This window comes from Hyperolius riggenbachi, chromosome 7 (assembly GCF_040937935.1).
Source record: "Hyperolius riggenbachi isolate aHypRig1 chromosome 7, aHypRig1.pri, whole genome shotgun sequence".
Lineage (NCBI taxonomy): Eukaryota > Metazoa > Chordata > Amphibia > Anura > Hyperoliidae > Hyperolius > Hyperolius riggenbachi.
Genome location: NC_090652.1, coordinates 218,892,302 through 218,913,046, shown reverse-complemented (window position 1 = coordinate 218,913,046; position 20,745 = coordinate 218,892,302). Strand labels below are relative to the sequence as shown.

The 20,745-nt window shown below is 46.4% G+C and overlaps 1 protein-coding gene across 4 annotated transcripts in view; it reads left to right on the top strand.

Annotated features, from left to right (window-relative positions):
- The window catches only part of KCTD18 (potassium channel tetramerization domain containing 18), a 47,458-nt gene that overhangs the window by 9,537 nt on the left and 17,176 nt on the right, over positions 1-20,745 (top strand). The window contains exon 1 of one of the 4 annotated variants that reach the window (XM_068246957.1): positions 18,669-18,764. The exons of 2 other annotated variants lie outside the window; for them this stretch is intronic. The gene's annotated coding sequence lies outside the window, so the exon portion shown is untranslated. Of the gene's footprint in view, positions 1-18,668; positions 18,771-20,745 lie in introns of those variants that run through there. One more of the 4 variants, XM_068246958.1, reaches the window with a different exon arrangement.

The window sequence follows — 20,745 nt, the reverse complement described above, 5'->3', positions numbered from 1 at the left end:
ACTCAGAGCGTCTGCTATGTGAGTCCGAAATCGCAGAATTATTACCGTGTTCAGAAAATGTTCCAGTGAACTTGCCCTGTACCATGAATTGTGCAGTAGATCTCTCCAATGAAACTCAGGTCACAGAGTCATTATGCTGTCCAGCAGGTGCTTCCATGGTTTTGCCCTGCAGTGTGGACTGTTCGGTGATCCTGTCCAGTGAAGCTGTGGTCGCAGAGTCTTATGCTTCACCCAGTACTTTGGATACTTCAAACCCTCTAGCAGAACAGTCTGAGGCACTGCTTACCTCAGTTGGTGTTGCAGTAATATTCACTTGTCTAGCAGCTGTTTTGGAATTACAGTCTGCTCTAATAAAACTTGATGAATTTCTGCCCAGCGAAGCAGAAGCCATTGAAAGGTTGTCCTCGTCAGCAAGTGTGTTAGATACCTTGCCCTGTACACAGTCTGATTTAACCAATGTTGTTGAGTCCCTCTCCAGTGTTGTAACAGCCGAGGAACTCCAGCCCTGTCCTCTGAATGTTTCAAAAGTCTTGCCCTGTAACATGGATAATTCTGACTCGCTGGAAAAAATAATAGAAATCTCAGAATTTCAGTCCGGGTTAATGAGTGTTTCTGAAACCCAGCCCTGTATCCTGGAAAATTCTGGTTCTCTGGCCGGTGTGGCAGAAGTTCCTGAGTCCCCTTCCTGTCCAGTGAGTTACTCAGTTTTGCCTAGTTCAGTGGGGATTGCTGCACTACTGACTTGTTTTGCAGCCCTTCATGAGCTCCAATCCAGTGTATTTGATGAGTCTCTGTCTAGTCCAGAAGAAGTTATGGGAACCCTGTCTAGTTCGGTGCATACATCAGAAGATTTGTCCTGTCTTGTAAATGCCCCTGAACATGATTTGTTAATAACTTTGCTGGAATCAGAGACATCTAAGTCTGATCCTGCATTTTTTAGTGAGAATCCAGTAACTGTGAAGTCTAGTCATGATGATTTTTTTTTGCCCAGTCCTGGTTTCGGTCCTACCTTGACTGACTTTGAGGTTTGCAGTTCCTTGACATGCCCAGAAGTCTCTCTTGTGCCGGTGTGCCCAGATGCGCTTCGTATGCCAGAGTGCCCAAGTGTGTCTGTGTTGGCGTGCTCACACGCTTCCCTAGTGGAGACATGTTCTGATGTTGCCGGTTGGCCTGCATGCCCGGAGATGGTTCTGGTCCCTAAAAACCCTGATCTTGATGTTTGTCCTTGTGACCCTGACTCTAGAGTTGCCCTGGGTTCCATAGGGGTTCTTGATGGTTCTCCATGTGAGCCTAAGGGGCGTTCTGACCTGTGGGGATCTCTTTGGAGCTTCCAAGTGTTCTGGGAGATCTCTAAGGAAACTTGTCCTGGTACCTTGGACTGGTTCAACGGTGGGTTTTGTGTTGGTGGGGACAGTTCCGGTGGGCATTGCAAAGGCTTTGGCGTTTTTGGACAGTCCCGGGAAGGCGGTGGGTATCGCTCAGAGAGTTTCTGGGGGCTTTTCTCTGGAAGTCGTGGTTCTGATGGGTGTCACACTGAGGCTTGTAGTGCTGACGGGCATGGTTCGGTAGGTTCTGGTTCCAATTGGTCTAGTTTTGGTGAGACTGATTTGGGAATTTGGTTTTGTCGGACGGATCCGACCTTCATGAATTTTCAGTCAGATCAGTTTGCTGGATTTCCCACTTCTGATTTTTTGGTTTGGGTGGTTCAGGAGAAATATGTCAGTTTTCATAGGCGTCCAGAGGCCGCGTTTAAGGGAGGGGGTACTGTTATGATCGCTTCTGCAGCGTTTACTGCTGACTGCAGTGGTATTGCAAACCAAACAGTTCTAATGTCATTACATGCATTTGCTTGCATAGTTTGGTTTGCACTTAAACTAGTTGCTGATTCCATCTGCAGTCGCTCTGAAGTTAATGACAGTTTAATATGCTTTTGTGTAAACAAACATTGTCTGCTGCAGTGGAGGGGCGGTCCCTTTCCTGCAGGCTGCATATCATTGTCTGCCTTTTCCTGCTATCAGCCTGTGATTAATTACCATTCACTTGTGTGGGAATCTGCAGGTCTGCTCCCATTGGATGACCTCAGTATAAAGAACTGCTTCCTGCAATGCCTCATGGGCTACCATAGTTTCAGACTCTATCTGTTACTCTGCTCGTGCCCCACCTCGTTCCTGGTCCGTGTGGACTGCGCTGACTCCTGCGAAGGGGTCAGCGAGTCCTCCTAGTTCTGCTCTTGTTCTAGAAGTTGTTACTTGCTTGTCTTGTGTCATATATTGGTTCATCGCCAATATATACGCATACTTGCGCATTTTGTTATTTTCCTTGTATCCGTGTTACGTTGATATATCAGTGTTGCTGATATATACGTACACGAACTGTTTATTTCCTGTGTTCAGTTAGTCAGTTTTCCAGCACGTTTTGGTAGTTTGCGCGTATCGTGAACACCCGTGCTGAGCTAGTTATCCTGTTCCTGGTCCTGTTTGTGGATTGCGTTCATCTCTGCGAAGAGATAGCGAATCCTTCTGAGTCCTGTTCCCTGTATTACTCCAGTTCTAGTCAGCGTTCCTGCTTATGTCATATATCGGTTCATTGCCGATATATACATATGTTAGTCAGACCTTACAAATAGTTTCATTGATAGCTGTAATTGTAATACGCTAGGAAAACATACTTATTGTATATTTATCTGTGTTACGTTCATCTATCTCGATCCTGCTATTTCCTGTCTCTCCTGTCCTGTCTTTGTGAGGCACGCCATCGCCGCAACGCATTGGCTGCCTCATTCCAGTATGTCTGGTTTTGGACGCTTGCTGTCGCTAAGTAATCGCTAGCTAGCAAGCGTTCATTCTGTCTACCTGTCCTGATCTCCTCAGTCCTGGTTTATGCGCTCAGCGCTACTTTGCGCTGACACGTTATTACGAAAGTGTTTGTGGCTGTTCAGATCTGCACCGGCTCTGTGCACCACAATCTCCTATTGGAGTCAGTCCTCTCCTCCACTAAACTGGGGATATCCTGATCCCTTGTGCTGGTGTGTGTACCTCCTTCACGTCAGCTTATGTGTTGTATGCTGACTGTGGAGATTACACCCCCAAGCTTAACAGGTGGGTTCACTGAACAGGTATGCAGTGGCGGGTTCACTGAACAGGTATGCAGTGGTGGGTTCACAGAACAGGTATACAGTGGTGGGTTCACAGAACAGGTATGCAGTGGTGGGTTCACTGAACAGGTATGCAGTGGCAGGTTCACTGAACAGGTATGCAGTGGTGGGTTCAATGAACAGGTATGCAGTGGTGGGTTCAATGAACAGGTATGCAGTGGTGGGCTCAATGAACAGGTATGCAGTGGCAGGTTCACTGAACAGGTATGCAGTGGTGGGTTCAATGAACAGGTATGCAGTGGTGGGTTCAATGAACAGGTATGCAGTGGTGGGCTCAATGAACAGGTATGCAGTGGCAGGTTCACTGAACAGGTATGCAGTGGTGGGTTCAATTAACAGGTATGCAGTGGTGGGTTCAATGAACAGGTATGCAGTGGTGGGTTCACAGTACAGGTATGCAGTGGTGGCTTCACAGAACAGGTATGCAGCCAGGAACAAGCTAAGCCTAACTAATCTTTCCCTATGAGAGACAGTGCAGCAGCTCGCCCTACTCTCACTAATGCAGGCAGGCACACGAGTGACCGTAATGGCCACCGCTGCCTGCCTTATATAAGGGGGGTGGGGCTCCAGGGGCTAGTGTAGCCTAATTGGCTACACTGGGCCTGCTGACTGTGATGTAGAGGGTCAAAGTTGACCCTCTATGGTGCATTATGGGGCGAACCGAACTTCCGCAAAAGTTCGCCTGCGGGACGCGAACGCGAACCACGAAAGTTCGCGTGGAACCGTTCGCAGGCGAACCGTTCGGCCCAACTCTAATGGTCACATCTATACAAGCGGCGAGCGGAGGAGGTGCGGGGGGGTCGGAATAGGACGAGTGGGGGATCGGCGGTGGTGCGGGGATGCAGCGGGATTCGGCGGATTCGTTTAGGGGGAAATGGCGTCGGGATTCGAATCCACGAATCTCGAATGTTTCTCAATATTCGAGGGATTCGTGGATTCGCCGGATTCGCCGTCCCACCCCTAATTTTGTGCAAAGTTGGTAGGCTTTACTTTCTTATATTGTATTACAATTTCTATTTCTGGTTAAAAAAAAAGTCACGTCTTGTTTCAGTAGCTATGCAATAACTTCGGTACTTATCCGTTAGCCGGGCGCATCCGGCAGATGGCGCTGTTGTTGCTAATTCCAATCATAATTACTTCACGTAACAAAACTGTGAATGTAAACGGCGCAGGTGGCGCTAATTGCATTCCTAGTTAAGGTAACAATATGTATATCAAAAAAGTGAGATAATTAAATGAGAAATAAGCTGGCGGCAATGTAACAGATCAAGCCGCCGGCTTCGTGTCTCGCTCTCCTCCCCCCTTGCCCTCTCTCGCATAGAGCCCTGGGGGGGGGGATGCGTGTGTCCCCAGAGTCGTTCGTCGCGGCAGGGAATCCTGCTTGTTTTATTGCGACAAACGACTCCCCCAGGGCTGGCAGTGTTCTATACGAGAGAGGGCAAGGGGGGAGGAGAGCGAGACACGAAGCCGGCGGCTTCCCCCCAGAGTCGTTCGTCGCGGCAGGGAATCCTGCTTGTTTTATTGCGACGAACGACTCCCCCAGGGCTGGCAGTGTTCTATACGAGAGAGGGCAAGGGGGGAGGAGAGCGAGACACGAAGCCGGCGGCTTGATCTGTTACATTGCTGCCCGCTTATTTGTCATTTAATTATCTCACTTTTTTAATATACATATTGTTACCTTAACTAGGAATGCAATTAGCGCCACCTGCGCCGTTTACATTCACAGTTTTGTTACGTGAAGTAATTATGATTGGAATTAGTAACAAAAGCGCCACCTGCCGGATGCGCCCGGCTAACGGATAAGTACCATAACTTCATATGCAGATAAAGAGCCACCATAAGAATAGCCTTAAAAAATAACAGAAAGATATTCATTTTAAAACAGTAAACTGTGTGCAAGTATACACAGTAATGTCGCGTCTAGTGAAAAATGGCGCCGGCAAAAAAATAGCGCCCCCTTCTGCCCGATATATGTTTAAAACAATATTTATCATTTTAAAGGTTAAAATAGTGCAGACCTTTTGAACGAAATTTATCGTTTTAAAACTTTTTTTTTTTTGTCCTGCCTGAACGATATTTATCGTTTTAACCCCTGCTTTGCTGCTGTTTGGAATATATCTGCCCGCCGGCTTTATTGTTTAATAGCAAAGCCCCCTTAAAAGCTAAAAACACCAAATTCTCTCAAACCTGTCACCCTCACCCATGCTGGCACCCATGGTCCATGGGTGCCAGCATGGGTGAGGGTGACAGGTTTGAGAGAGGCAGGGAGAGCAGCGGCAGCCATTGGTAATGCGTCTGTATAGATGCACTCTCAGCTATACTTAGTATAGCTGAGAGCAAAAAAGCATCTTTAAACTTTGGCTCCAAGGCTCCCCATTGGTTCCTTATCGACCAATGGGGATCCTCCTGATCCCCATTGGTCTGTTAAGGAACCAATGGGGACCATTGGAGCTAAAATTTAAAGATGCTTTTTGCTCTAAGCTATACTAAGTATAGCTGAGAGCAGTGCGGTGGAGGCGGCGTGTGTGGCGTCGGGGCGGCGGAGATCTTCAATCAAGATGTAACAGAAGGTCGCAAGATGGAGGATACTGTCGTGGGACCTAATTGACGTGGGATTTTTTTCTTAAAGGTACGGGTAAGTATTTCTGAAGATCGCAAGACAGAGGATACTGTCGTCGTGGGACATAACAGATTATAGCGTGGGACCTTTTCCGAGGATAATGGCGTGGGATTTTTTTCTTAAAGGTACAGGTAAGTATTTCTGAAGATCGCAAGATGGAGGATACTGTCGTGGGACCTAATTGGCGTGGCAATTTTTTCTTTAAGGTACAGGTAAGTATTTCTGGTTAATTTAGAACATTAAAGGACTTTTCTCGTTGTTGCGTTTTTATTTCATTTAACCCTTTATGGAAATGGGTAAGGGGTACTTAGCATGCCTATACTCATTTCTCCTGGGAGGGGGGCAGGCATCTGGGTTCCCCTTCTTAAAGGGGACTCCCAGATGCCACCATGAACCCCCCCCCCCAGGGAGTCATCGCCCCCACCTCCTCCTGGGGCACCAGAGGTGGGGAAGAGCCCCTTGTCCATGGATTGGACAAGGGCTCCCGGGGGGGAAGGGAAGGCTTGGCCGCCCCTCCCCCCCGAAGCCCCCCCCATACCATGGACCATGCGGGCTGGTATAGCTCAGGGTGCGAAGCCCCAGTGGGCCGGGGCTCCGCATTCTGGCTATCCCATCCTGCATGGGGGACAAGGGGTTACAGAGGCTCGGGAGGGGGGACCCCACGTCATTTTTTTCAAAAAATTTCCCACACTCTGAACATAACCCAAAAATATAAATTTTAAAAAAACAAAAACATTTTTCAATTTTTTTAAAAAAAATAATGTTTCCCAGTATCTTTTTAACATATCCTGCAAATTTGGTGTTGCTAGGATTTAAGGGGACTTTGCTATTAACTGCTAAAGTCGGCGGGAATTGTTTCCACGGAAATGTCATTGCGCGATTTAAATAGATACATTTTCCTCTTTGAAGATTTAAAATCGAATTTCTCAAAAACTATAAAGTCTTTTTGAACAATTTTTTTTTCTTCGTGTTCCCACTATTCTTCTTAACATTCCCTACACATTTGGTGTTTCTGACATTTAAAGGGGCTTTGCTATTAACTACTAAAGTCGGCGGGTGTTTAATTTTCCCACGGTCAGAAGAAGAATATTCAAAATCGATTTTCTCAAAAACTATAAGGTCTTTTTGAAAACAAAATTTTTCATCTTGTTCACAATTTTCTTCTTAACATTCCCTGCAAATTTGGTGTTTTTAGCTTTTAAGGGGGCTTTGCTATTAAACATTAAAGCCGGCGGGCAGATATTTTCCAAACGGCAGCAAAGCAGGGGTTAAAACGATAAATATTGTTCAGGCAGGAAAAGAAAAAGAGTTTTAAAACGATAAATTTCGTTCAAAAGGTTGGCGCCATTTTTTAACCTTTTAAAATGATAAATATCGTTTGATAATGTAAGTGAATGGGGCGCCATTTTTATCTAACGGTGCTGGGCGCCATTTTTCACTGACCCGGTAATGGTAGCCAACAGTGAAACAGTGATCTAGCCAAATTGTTCACTTTTTAGTTTTATCCAATAATATGAGTAAATAGAAAAGTCAAATGAACCTTTTCTTTCAGTCAAATATAAATATTAGCATCTTACTTGACCATCTATTCAGGAGAAGCATAGCTGCATTTATTTGTGAATATCTGACAATTACTGGGGCATAATGCAGTATATTCATGAAAAATGAAATCCATAAAACTCTTAATTTCAGAAATAAACTTACTGTTTAGGACTAATGAGGTAGCCTCAGCCAACTACTACGCTGCAGGCGACACTGGAAGACTGCAAGATATCACAGGGCCACTGCAAAAACTGTACTTCAGAAGGTGCAGTATTGCACCCTGTACACTAGGGGATTCCCCACGCATTTGCCTGGATGGCATGTGCCCAGAAACAGCCCTGCTTTCTGCAATCACCAATCTTCCTGTATATTACTAATATTTGCATATTAGTGAGGCAATGAATTAGAGATTGGATATAATGTTTAAAGAGAAACCGTGACCAAGAATTGAACTTCATCCCAATCAGCAGCTGATATCCCCTTTCCTATGAGAAATCTATTCCTTTTCTCAAACGGATCATCAGGGAGCTTTGTATGGCTGATATTGTGGTGAAACCCCTCCCACAGTGTGATGTCAGGACCATAGTCCTGACAGTCTCCTGTCTATGAACCTCATTGCATTGTGGGAAATAACAGCTGTTTACAGCTGGGTTCAACTGCCAAAAAAGCAAGCAGCATCCAGACCTTCTCAGTGTCCTGAGAAGCAGGAGCTTCACCGGTTCCTAGAGAGCAGACATCACAAGGTCTGGATACCGTAAGATGCAGGCAGCCTCCACTGTGTCCCTCAGTGCCACCTCTACCCCCACCGTGTGCATCTCTCTGTCCCCTTGTGCCTCCTTCTGTTTCCCTTTGTGCCTGCTTCTGTCCCCCTGTGCCTCCTTCTGTCCCTCTTTGTGACTCCTGTCATCCTGTCTATCTCCTGATCCCTTTAGAGTTGGCACTTACTCTCCCTGTGTCGTGTGTAATCACACTACATGCGGTAGGAGATGTCGAGCACTAGGCTGAGCGGCGAGCAGACAGGCGGAAGCACTGCACTGGACTCCCGTGGAGAGGTGAGAGCACAGCTTCCGCTGTGCAATGCTCTGCATTTACACACTGGGCTGGGGGAGTGCATTGGTGGCTTGTTTGTATCTAAGGTACTCCCTGTGTTATGCATCCACCCTATACAAACATGGTTTATATTCTCTAATGTGTGCAGTTTTTTGTTTTTTTTTTGGGGGGGGGGGGGGGGGCTTATTATCTGGGGTGACAAAAAAGCTAGAAATGACCCTGGTTGGCTGTTAGAAATTGACTCATGTAAAGTGTGAGCAGTCTGGCTTATTTTATTATTTCGATGAGTCACTTTGTCAGCTATATCTAATTTGTACCCGACAGCCAGGTCTGCTAATATTCTTGAAGTAGTGCTTTCTATAGTCCAGAGACCAGCATTCAGGTTGGGTGGGAGCTGGTGCACATTGGCAGGTGCTCTCATTCCAAAGGTTCTTTCATACACCCCAGATACAACTGTAGCTATGCTAAACCAACAGAGCACATATTTGAGAGCTGAGCTGTCTTTGTTTTATCAGCAGCGTTAAATTCTCTGGGTGGGGGAGTAGAGCCGACAGGGAAGGATGGACAGTCTGCTTTCAGAATATGTGAAATACGCCAGATGCTGCACAAACTCATATTTACTCTACATTTAAGCCAGACAGGTTTTACCTGAAGGCTGTCTAGAGAACTAATGTTACAAACACGTGTCCTAGAAATTATAAACACTAGTTCCATTTAGAACTGACATGTATTCAGTACTTAGCAATTGGGGGTGCAGAGGTTGCATTGCACCAGGGCCCCTGGATCTAAAGGGCTCGCATAAGCTCCTCCTCCAGTGACTGCGTTAGCTGTTTGTTGGTGTTATGGTGGTAATGATCATCTCTATATGTGCTGTGAATAATGATAACCATTAAAAGTCCAATCTCTTTCTTCTGCTTATACATCTCTCATGCAGTGGTGGTCTGTATTATGCAATTATTATACATACAGTGCTGGAATAAGAGGCCCAGTGTGAACTTGCACTTGGCGCATTACTCTGTAGCTGCACCACTTCGTGTATTTCCTATCCACATTGTTCACAGTGTCCAGGGGCGTAGCAATAGGGGGTGCAGAGGTTGCGACCGCATCAGGGCCCTTGGGCCAGAGGGGCCCCGCAGGGCCCTCCCCCAACTTCAGTATTACCTCTCTATTTGTCCTGTGCTCATAATAATCACTTCTATAGATGCTTTGAATAGTGCTAATTATTAACACACTGCTCCCCATTCCCTCCTTGCACCTTTGACACTGTAGTTGCCATTGGCAGGTTTAGAAGTGCCGTATCAATTGTTATGTATAGAGTGCTTGGGGGGCCCCCAATGTAAAACTCCTTAGCTATGCCACTGACCGTGTCAGAGGTGGAACTATAGCCCCGTACACAGGCTAGATGAATCTCGGCCAAGGCAGGCATTAACGACCGCCACCTGCAACGAATGCAGAGTGTTTACAGCAACCCTGAACAGTCGGCCAGCGATCCATCCTGGCAGATCACTTCAGCCGAGTAATGGGAGATAGCATTGTTTTCCCCCACTTACCCTGCCACCCTTTGCAACATCATTCCCGCACGACTCCTCTTGCCCCCAAACTAACCCCCTCCCCCGTATAGAGCTCCCTATCGTATAGAGCATAACACATTGCTGACTTGCACAGCAAGTGATGCACCTGAACAGCCGTGGCCCTGCTATATCTCCCGAGGAATCTGTTCCCAATCCCTGTCAGAGGGTATTGATTGTGAGATGAAAGCCTTCTCAGGTTCTACACTTATCTGTGGTTTCCTTAATCCCGTCTTGAGGCCGCTCAGTCCCTCGCAGACTCCTCGGGTGGCTCCTGTCCCCTGCAGAATGGCCCAGTAGCCTGGCCGAGTCGTGGCTCCTTCCGCATGTGCCGCCTGGCTAGGTGCGCTCTCCCATTGCGCTGCCATCCCTGAGAGCATTCTGCGCTGAATAGACGGATCATCGCATAGGGTGTATAACTTCAAAGAATCTTCCACCATAAATTACCCGTGTGGTGTGTTACAATTTCATCGCCTGTGCATGCTCCACCACCACTAGGAATCTCTCTCACCTTTTGGTATGGCTGCCCCAACCCACAGGCAGCACACCAAGCAGGTTATCTCAGTAATGGCTTCCCGAATCCTTTAAGCCTTAAGTTGATCCTCCCAATCATGCAATAAAAATAGGGACACAATCATAGCGCAGACTGTTAACCAATCTTATGAGGGGCACCACTCCCAGATATGTCACAGTGTATTACATTTACTGGGGGCCACCTTTCGAGCCATATTGCAGAGGACAGGAGCCACCCGAGGAGTCAGCGAGGGACTGAGCGACCTCAAGAGGGTTTAAGTCTATTCATAGAATTTAGTAACCATGGTAATATACTGTACATTCACATACAGTGAATAAAGCAGATACAAATGACAGTTATTCCCACAGATGCAGCCTACACCAAACCTGTGTTGGACAGCGTACCTCCCAAGCACATTAGGCTACCAATAGTGATTAGAAGTGTATAATAGAAATAAAGACAACAACATTTACTTTCTGAGGGGAGATAACTCCACAAAAGAAGTTCAACAAAACACCTCAGGGTGAAGGTCACAAGAAAGGGGCAGACTGGGATAAAACGAGCACTCCTCTACCCCTGACTCATGTAGCAGCCTCTATGGCTGCATTACCATTGCTATGGCCAGCATGGGAAAAAACAAGGGTCTCTGTTTCCAGACAAGCTACATAAGCCACATCCATCTGATGTACATAACCAGCCATTATTCCAGGCACTTCTGCAGTGTCATTTCCAATAGGAAGACAAAAGCAGCAAGTGGAAACTAGCCCTTTAGCTTTCAAGATTTTGCAAAAGATGTAGAGCTCTCTTTTTTTTATTGTATATTTGTTTTCTACGTATGCCTTTGAAAATAAATCAATAAACACATTATTGATGGGAACTGAAAGTACTGTATACAGTGGGATGCAAAAGTCTGGGCAACGCTATTAATCGTCATGATTTTCCTGTATAAATCGTTGATTGTTACGATAAAATTTGTCAGTTAAATATATCATATAGGAGACACACTCAGTGATATTTGAGAAGTGAAATGAAGTTTATTGGATTTACAGAAAGTGCGCAAATAATTGTATAATAATAATTTATTGATTCCAAAACCTTTAGAACTAATTATTGGAACTCAAATTGGCTTGGTAAGCTCAGTGACCCCTGACCTACATACACAAGCGAATCCAATTATGAGAAAGAGTATTTAAGGGGGTCAATTGTAAGTTTCCCTTCTCTTTTAAATTTCTCTGAAGAGTAGCAACATGAGGATCTCAAAACAACTCTCAAATAACCTGAAAACAAAGATTGTTAACCATCATGGTTTAGTTGAAGGATACAGAATGCCGTCTCAGAGATTTCAGCTGTCTGTTTCCACAGTTAGGAACATATTGAGGAAATGGAGGACCACAGGCTCAGTTCAAGTTAAGGCGCAAAGTGGCAGACCAAGAAAAATCTTGGATATACAGAAGCGACGAATGGTGAGAACAGTCAGAGTCAACCCACAGAACAGCACCAAAGACCTACAACATAATCTTGCTGCAGATGGTGTCATTGTGCATCATTCAACCATTCAGCGCACTTTACACAAGGAGATGCTGTATGCTGAGGAAGTCTTTTCTCTGCCCACAGCACAAACAGAGCCGCTTGAGGTATGCTAAAGCACATATGGACAAGCCAGTTTCATTTTGGAATAAGGTGCTGTGGACTGTTGAAACTAAAATTGAGTTATTTGGGCATAACAAGGGACATTATGCATGGAGGAAAAACAACACAGCATTTCAATAAAAACACCCGCTACTTACATTAAAATATGGTGGTGGTTCCATCATGCTGTGGGGCTGTGTGGCCAGTGCAGGGACTGGGAATCTTGCCAAAGTTGAGGGACGCATGGATTACACTCAGTATCAGCAGATTCTGGAGACCAATGTCCAGGAATCAGAGACAAAGCTGAAGCTGCGCCGGGCCTGGATCTTTAAACAAGACAACGACCCTAAACACTGCTCAAAATCCACTAAGGCATTCATGCAGAGGAACAAGTACAACGTTCTGGAATGGCCATCTCAGTCCCCAGACATGAATATAATTGAAAATCTGTTGTGTGAGTAAAAGAGAGCTGTCCATGCTCGAGAGCCATCAAACCTGAATGAACTAGAGATGTTTTGTAAAGAGGAATGGTCCAAAATACCTTCAACCAGAATCCAGACTCATTGGAACCTACAAAAAGCGTTTAGAGGCTGTAATTTCTGCAAAAGGAGGATCTACCAGATGTTGATTTAATTTATTTTTTGTGGTGCCCAAATTTATGCACCTGCCTAATTTTGTTTAAACAATTATTGCACGCTTTCTGTAAATCCAATAAACTTAATTTCACTTCTCAAATATCACTGTGTTTGTCTACTATATGATATATATAACTAATATGTTTTTATCGTAACAACTAGTGTTGGGCGAACAGTGTTCGCCACTGTTCGGGTTCTGCAGAACATCACCCTGTTCGGGTGATGTTCGAGTTCGACCGAACACCTGATGGTGTTCGGCCAAACCGTTCGGCCATATGGCCGAACTAAGAGCGCATGGCCGAACGTTCCCCGAACGTTCGGCTAGCGCTGTGATTGGCCGAACGGGTCACGTGGTTCGGGTAAATAAATACCCGATCCACGTCATTTTTTCGCCATTTGTCTGTGGGTTTAGCTTTGGGTAGGCAGGCAGGGTAGTTCTCTCTCCAGCCAGGCTAGCCAGGGTCCCCCCAGTCATTGTGTCGCTGCTGGGAACAGTAGTACACCGCTCACCCACACTATATAGCATTGTGTTTACTGCCACTCTGTGTACACCGCTCACCCACCACTGTATAGCATTGTGTTTACTGCCACTCTGTGTCTCTGCTGGGAACAGTAGTACACCGCTCACCCGCCACTGTATAGCATTGTGCTCTGTGTCGCTGCTGGGAATAGTAGTACACCGCTCACCCACCACTGTATAGCATTGTGCTCTGTGTCGCTGCTGGGAACAGTAGTACACCGCTCACCCACCACTGTATAGCATTGTGCTCTGTGTCGCTGCTGGGAATAGTAGTACACCGCTCACCCACCACTGTATAGCATTGTGCTCTGTGTCGCTGCTGGGAATAGTAGTACACCGCTCACCCACCACTGTATAGCATTGTGCTCTGTGTCGCTGCTGGGAATAGTAGTACACCGCTCACCCACCACTGTATAGCATTGTGCTCTGTGTCGCTGCTGGGAACAGTAGTACACCGCTCACCCACCACTGTATAGCATTGTGCTCTGTGTCGCTGCTGGGAATAGTAGTACACCGCTCACCCACCACTGTATAGCATTGTGCTCTGTGTCGCTGCTGGGAATAGTAGTACACCGCTCACCCACCACTGTATAGCATTGTGCTCTGTGTCGCTGCTGGGAACAGTAGTACACCGCTCACCCACCCCTGTATAGCATTGTGCTCTGTGTCGCTGCTGGGAATAGTAGTACACCGCTCACCCACCACTGTATAGCATTGTGCTCTGGGTCGCTGCTGGGAATAGTAGTACACCGCTCACCCACCACTATATAGCATTTCTGTACTGCCACTGTACTGCTGCCAGTCAGCGTGTACTTTAAGGATAAGTGAAATGAAGAAGAAATCCTGTGAAAGAGGGAGGGGCAAGGGAAGAGGTGTTTCCCCTGACGGTTCACGTACAGGCCACAGTGGAGCACCGAAGAAAACCCACTCAATACCGCCCATGTTGTCCAGGAAATCAACTCTCACAAATCCAAAAGAACAGGACCAGATAATTAATTGGATGACCTCTCAAGCGTCCAGCAGTGGGTTAAGCAGCACCAGCACATCACGCACGAGGTCCGAGTCCTCAGCCAGTTACAAGGAGCCAGTGGGCACAAAGCTGACACAACCGGCAGCGACACCACGCACACAACTGCCAAATAACCAGTCCGAAGAATTTCCTCAGGACACAATGGGGTATTCGCAGGAGCTATTCCCAGCCCAACAAACTTCCACCGTTCAAAGGTCACTGGAACAGCCAGAAATGTTGTGCCCGGATTCACAACCATTTACTGTGGGAAATGCACCGCGCATTGAAATGCAAGGCGAGTCCGAGGACTTTGAAACCCAAATCCCAGAGCAAGTTGGGCAGGAGGGGTTTCAATTGCAGGAGGTCGGCCGAGAAGATCTGGAAGACGACGTTGGAGTGAGCTGCGCAGAGGTTGTTCTGGGGAGCTCTACTCCACGGCGGCGGCCCACAATCACATATGACGAGTTTGAGGAGATGGAAGAGGAGGGTTTGGACAATGTGGACACAGACCCAGATTTTGTATGTGAAGGAGAACATCGCCGTCGTAGCAGCACAGATGAGTCTGTTGAAGGACCCACTGCTGCACGAGTTCGCCTTGTGCCACAAGGTAGGCGGCGCGAAATTTCAGGCACCACAAGCGTGGAAGTTCAAGTGAGACGCAAAAGAGGCGCAAACAGAAATCGCCAGCAAGGCAGGTGCTCCAAAGTCTGGCCTTTCTTTGAAGACTGCAGTGAGGATGGTACCATGGTGATTTGCAAGGTGTGCAAGACCCGCCTGAGCAGGGGGAAAAATATTAACAACCTCTCCACCACCAGCATGACCCGCCACATGGTATCCAAACATCCCACTCTGTGGGCAAACGCGGCAGGACAGGGTACCAGCAACACTGCCTCCCTTTGGTCACCAGACTCACCACCAGACCCTCCTCAGCAGCAGCAGTAGCCCAGCCATTGCGTGGTTCACAACAACATTCACAAACATCAGACGACGCTGACACTGTCACTTTCCGGAATAGTGCTCTTGAGGTCTCCCAGTCTTCATCAAACACAACAATCAACAGCCCTTCAGTGTGCAGCCCTACGGTTCAGTTGTCTGTCTTGGAGATGTTTGAGCGCAAAAGGAAATTGCCAGCAAATGACCCCCGGGCCGTGGCACTAACAGCCAGCATAGCCAAGCTTCTGGCCTGCGAAATGCTGCCATATCGAGTGGTGGAGACAAACAGCTTCAAGGGCATGATGTCAGTGGCCATCCCACGTTACGTGGTTCCCAGCCGCTACCACTTTGCGCGCTCTGCAGTGCCTGAGTTGCATGAGCACGTGGTCAGCAAAATAACCCGAAGCTTGAAGAATGCCGTTGCCTGCAAGGTTCACCTCACCACTGACACCTGGACGAGTGCGTTTGGCCAGGGTCGATACATCTCCCTTACCGCGCACTGGGTGAACCTTGTGGAGCCTGGCAGCGATTCCTCACCTGCTACGGCGCGGGTGTTGCCCACGCCGCAAACAGCTGCACCGCCGTCCCTCCCACTGGATAACAACAGCAGCACCTACCTCTCTGACTCCTTCTCCTCCAACGCATCTCAAAGCTGTACCTCATCCGGAAACGCTAACCCAGCAGCAGTAGGATCGTGGAAGCAGTGCAGCACAGCTGTTGGCATGCGTCAGCAAGCGTTGCTGAAGCTGATCTGCCTTGGGGATAAGCAGCACACAGGGGAGGAAATTTGGAGGGGAATAAAGGAACAGACGGATTTGTGGCTGGCACCGCTGGACCTGAAACCGGGCATGGTTGTGTGTGATAATGGGAGTAATCTCATTCGCGCTTTAAGGTTGGCTAAGCTGACACACATCCCTTGCCTGGCGCACGTGATGAACCTAGTAGTTCAGCGGTTCCCAGGCGTGTCCGATCTTCTGTTGAAGGTGCGACGAGTGGCCAAACATTGTAGAAATTCCAGTACTGCTTCGGGGGCACTCGCCAAGATGCAGGAGCGCTTCAATCTCCCCCACCATCGCTTGCTGTGTGATGTCCCTACGCGCTGGAATTCTACGCTGCACATGCCAGCCCGTTTTTGCGAGCAGAAGAGTGCAGTGGTCCAGTACATGACGGCGCAGTACCGAGGCGCATCCGGACAGCTGCCAAGCTTCTGTGGATCCGATTGGGCCAACATGTTGGACCTCTGCCAAGTCCTCCAAAATTTTGAGCAATCCACGTTGCTTGTGAGCAGTGACAACTCTTCAGTCAGCATTACCATACCACTGCTGTGTTTACTGAAGAAGTCAATGTTGAAAATCAAGGAAACAGCTGTCATGATGCAACTGGGGGAATCTGAAGGAGAAAACGATCAGCGTGATGATACCAACATCAGGCCATCTGCTTTAGGAAACGCTGGCCCCAGCAGCTATGACGAAGAAGAGGAGGAGGAACAGCTGGAGTTGGAGCAGGAATTTCATGCCACCACTGACGAGGGCCAGAGCGGTGCACGTTGGACTTCCACAATTCAGCGCGAATGGTCAGCAGAAGCAGACCAGGAAGAAGGTGACGACTATGATGCATCACAACTATCACAACGCTCACAAGAGGATGATGAGGATTCTGGCAGGACTCTGGCACACATGGCTCAATTCATGCTAGACTGCATTGAACGCGACCCACCCATTGTGCGCATTCTGGACAACACCAATTACTGGGTTTATACCCTTCTGGATCCACGGTACAAACACAATGTTCCAAAACTGCTTGAAGAAAGAGTCAGACAGGTCAAAATGGAAGAATACCAGCAGGCCCTTGTGGAGACTTTAGAGAGGAGATTGACATCCTCCCCCTCCTCTGGCCAGTTGTACGCCGACAGACTGACTTCCGCAAACCCAGGACGACCAGGAGGGCAGCAAACAACACAAGCCGAAGCTAGTGCCCAAAAGGGAATGGTATCGGCAGTGTCCTTGGAGTGGGAAAATTTTCTGACACCCATGCAGCAGCCCACAGAACAGCAAGCGTGCAGATCCACCTCCAACACCGATCGCCTGGAGAAGATGGTCAAGGACTACATGTCAGATGGCTTAGCTGTGTTGAACAATCCATCTGCACCCTTCAACTATTGGGTATCGAAGCTAGACACCTGGCACGAACTGGCAATGTACGCAATAGAGGTGCTGGCTTGCCCGGCAGCCAGCGTTATGTCGGAACGCTGTTTCAGTGCTGCCGGAGGCATCGTCACAGATCGGCGTATCCGCCTCTCCACAGAAAATGCAGACCGTCTGACTCAAATTAAAATGAATCAATCCTGGATTGGAAATGACTACGCAACACTCCCGGACCCCAACCAAGTAACATGAACAATGAACATCTGTGATGGGTTAGCGTTTCCGGTCCCTGTTTATTGAACCTCTCATCTGTATTACATTTATGACTGCATGGCGACAAAATGCATTGCTATCTGCACGCTTCTTGTCCTCATGCAAGGCCTGGGTTGCGCCTAAAAGCGTGGCCTTCTCCTCCTGCGCCTCCTCCTGTTCCATCACGTGTGCTGCTGCTGGGTTAGCGTTGCCGGTCCCTTTTTACGGAACCTCTTATCTGTATTACATTTATGACTGCATGACTGCAGCCGTTAGCCCTGCCTCCAGGAACGACCAAGTCTGCGACCAAGTCTTGCGGGGGTGGGTTTGGGGGTGAAGGGACCCCCGTTTAGCGGCGCAATAGCAGCGGTTTAGCAGGGGAACACATGCCCCTGCTAACTATGAGCTTTGAAGCGAGATTTATTCTCGCTTTAGAGTCTCTTTAAAGAGACACTGAAGCGGAAAAAAAAAATTATGATATTATGATTTGTATGTGTAGTACAGCTAAGAAATAAAACATTAAGATCAGATACATCAGTCTAATTGTTTCCAGTACAGGAAGAGTTGAGAAACTCCAGTTGTTATCTCTATGCAAACAAGCCATTAAGCTCTCCGACTAAGTTAGTCGTGGAGAGGGCTGTTATCTGACTTTTATTATCTCAACTGTAAGTGAACTGTTTACTTTTTCTCTGATAGAGGAGAGGTCATTACTTCACAGACTGCTCTGAAAGAATCATTTTGAATGCTGAGTGTTGTGTAATCTGCACATATTATAGAATAATGCAATGTTAGAAAAAAACATTATATACCTGAAAATAAAAGTATGAGAATATTTTCTTTGCTGCTAATCTTCTAGAAATTATTCATAGTACACAACCAATTCATTATATCATATTTTTTTTTTCGCTTCAGTGTCTTCAGCTGCCTTTGTCATTAGCACAGTGCAATACTGTATCATACTTTGAATTAGAACGTTTAAATTTCTGTACTGCAGTACAAGCTTTTTCCACGTGGTGGCGATCACTGACCTGGAACAACAGACATTAGACGGAACAGAATGTGCTGTGTATTTTGACCGGGAGGAGGAATATCGGGATGCAACAATGAGGTCACGTGACTTCTTCAGTTGCTTCTTGCTTGTCAAACTCTTGTTTGTAGCACAGTGACCAGAGACTCGACGAACTTATCACACAGGTACTTGTATGTATTCCACGCATTATGATATAAAATGACTGAAAGGACGTGTTGTTTCTCCATTCTGATGAATAGCAGACTTTTCATGTGCAGCACCTGAGATCTTCCTCTCTAGCAATGCACAAGCTCATTCCTAGGGAGAGATAGTGCATATGTACCAACTGTATTATCATACATAGTATCAGCAACATCAACTAACTTTTAGCCAAATATAGTTTGTATTTTTTTTACATACAGTAGCACTTTTTATTTGAAAACAATACAGTAATGGGTGACAGCTGCCAATTGGTGTATTTTTATTTTTTTAACTTTTTCTTTCTGTTTCCCTCAGTTGCTGTGTTTGATCATGGCTGCACATCAATATTTAGGGTGATTATTCAAAATTGGGCATAGGAGAGAAAGGTTAGCAGTTTGGGGGTAAATGCGGAATTACCCTAAAACTTTGAACTGAGCAGAGAATGGCTAAAAACCTTTTACATTTGTATTGCTCTCACATATTTCACAATGTGGTGTTAACAAGGCGTACGTACAAAAAGGGCGCCTGGACAAAAAGGGCGCGGGGTGTAAACTCTAAATAATAATTAATCATTAATAGGGTTTATAAATATAGTGTGCTATATTTCGTTTACAAATAATGTTTAACAAAATTATAAATCATTAAATAATGTTTATGAAATCGGAAATTGTAAAAACGTTAATCTTCCCTGTTTCAAAAGTTAAACTTATAATTACGTTTATAAAAAAAACAATAATATATGTTTAATTGTTATAATTGTATATTATTGTGAATAACCGTCATTTATGGTTTGTTCTTATAATAAAATCTGAAAATATTGTTTATAAAGATGATATAAATATAACTACGTTCGTAATAAGTGTTGTAATACATTAGTAATTATTACTAAAATTTTAATAAAACTATACCTAAGCCTACTCTTACACAGAACCCTACCTGTACCTATCCCTAACCCCTAGACTCCCCTGTTGGTGCCTAAACCTAAGACCCCCCTGTTGGTGCCTAAACCTAAGACCCCCCTGTTGGTGCCTAAACCTAAGACCCCCCTGTTGGTGCCTAAACCTAAGACCCCCCTGTTGGTGCCTAAACCTAAGACCCCCCTGTTGGTGCCTAAACCTAAGACCCCCCTGTTGGTGCCTAAACCTAAGACCCCCCTGTTGGTGCCTAAACCTAAGACCCCCCCCTGTTGGTGCCTAAACCTAAGACCCCCCCTGTTGGTGCCTAAGTACCCCTCCCTGTACCTACCCCTAACCCCTAGACCCCCCTCTTGGTGCCTAAACCTAAGACCCCCCTATTGGTGCCTAAACCTAAGACCCCCCTGTTGGTGCCTAAACCTAAGACCCCCCTGTTGGTGCCTAAACCTAAGACCCCCCCTGTTGGTGCCTAAGTACCCCTCCCTGTACCTACCCCTAACCCCTAGACCCCCCTGTTGGTGCCTAAACCTAAGACCCCCCTGTTGGTGCCTAAACCTAAGACCCCCCTTTATTATGTGGATAATAATGTTTTACTAATTGTGGATTCAAAAAATATTTTGCAATTTACGTTACGTACTGATCGCTTTATTTTGTGAATAATAATGTTTTACAAACAGTAAGGGATAAAACTTTAAATAATGTTTTAATTATTTAAATAAGATAAATATGTTTAGTATTTTCATAAACGTTATTCGGCACGGGTGCATTTTATAAACGTAAATCACCACAAGTTCAGTTATAAATCATTAAACATCGCCGGGCGCCGTTTGTAAACTTTATTTAGCTCCTGGCGCCGTTTATAAACTTTATTTAGCTCCGGCGCCCTTTTTTCCTACTCGGCGCCCATTAAACGCTATTTATTATGGGAGTGAATGGCGGCGCCCTTTTTGTCCACTAGCGGCATGCGCCCTTTTTTCCCAGCTCCGTTAACAAGAAGTATCAGAACCTCTCCAGAGTGAGATAAAATCAAAGCAAAAATTTGGAACAATAT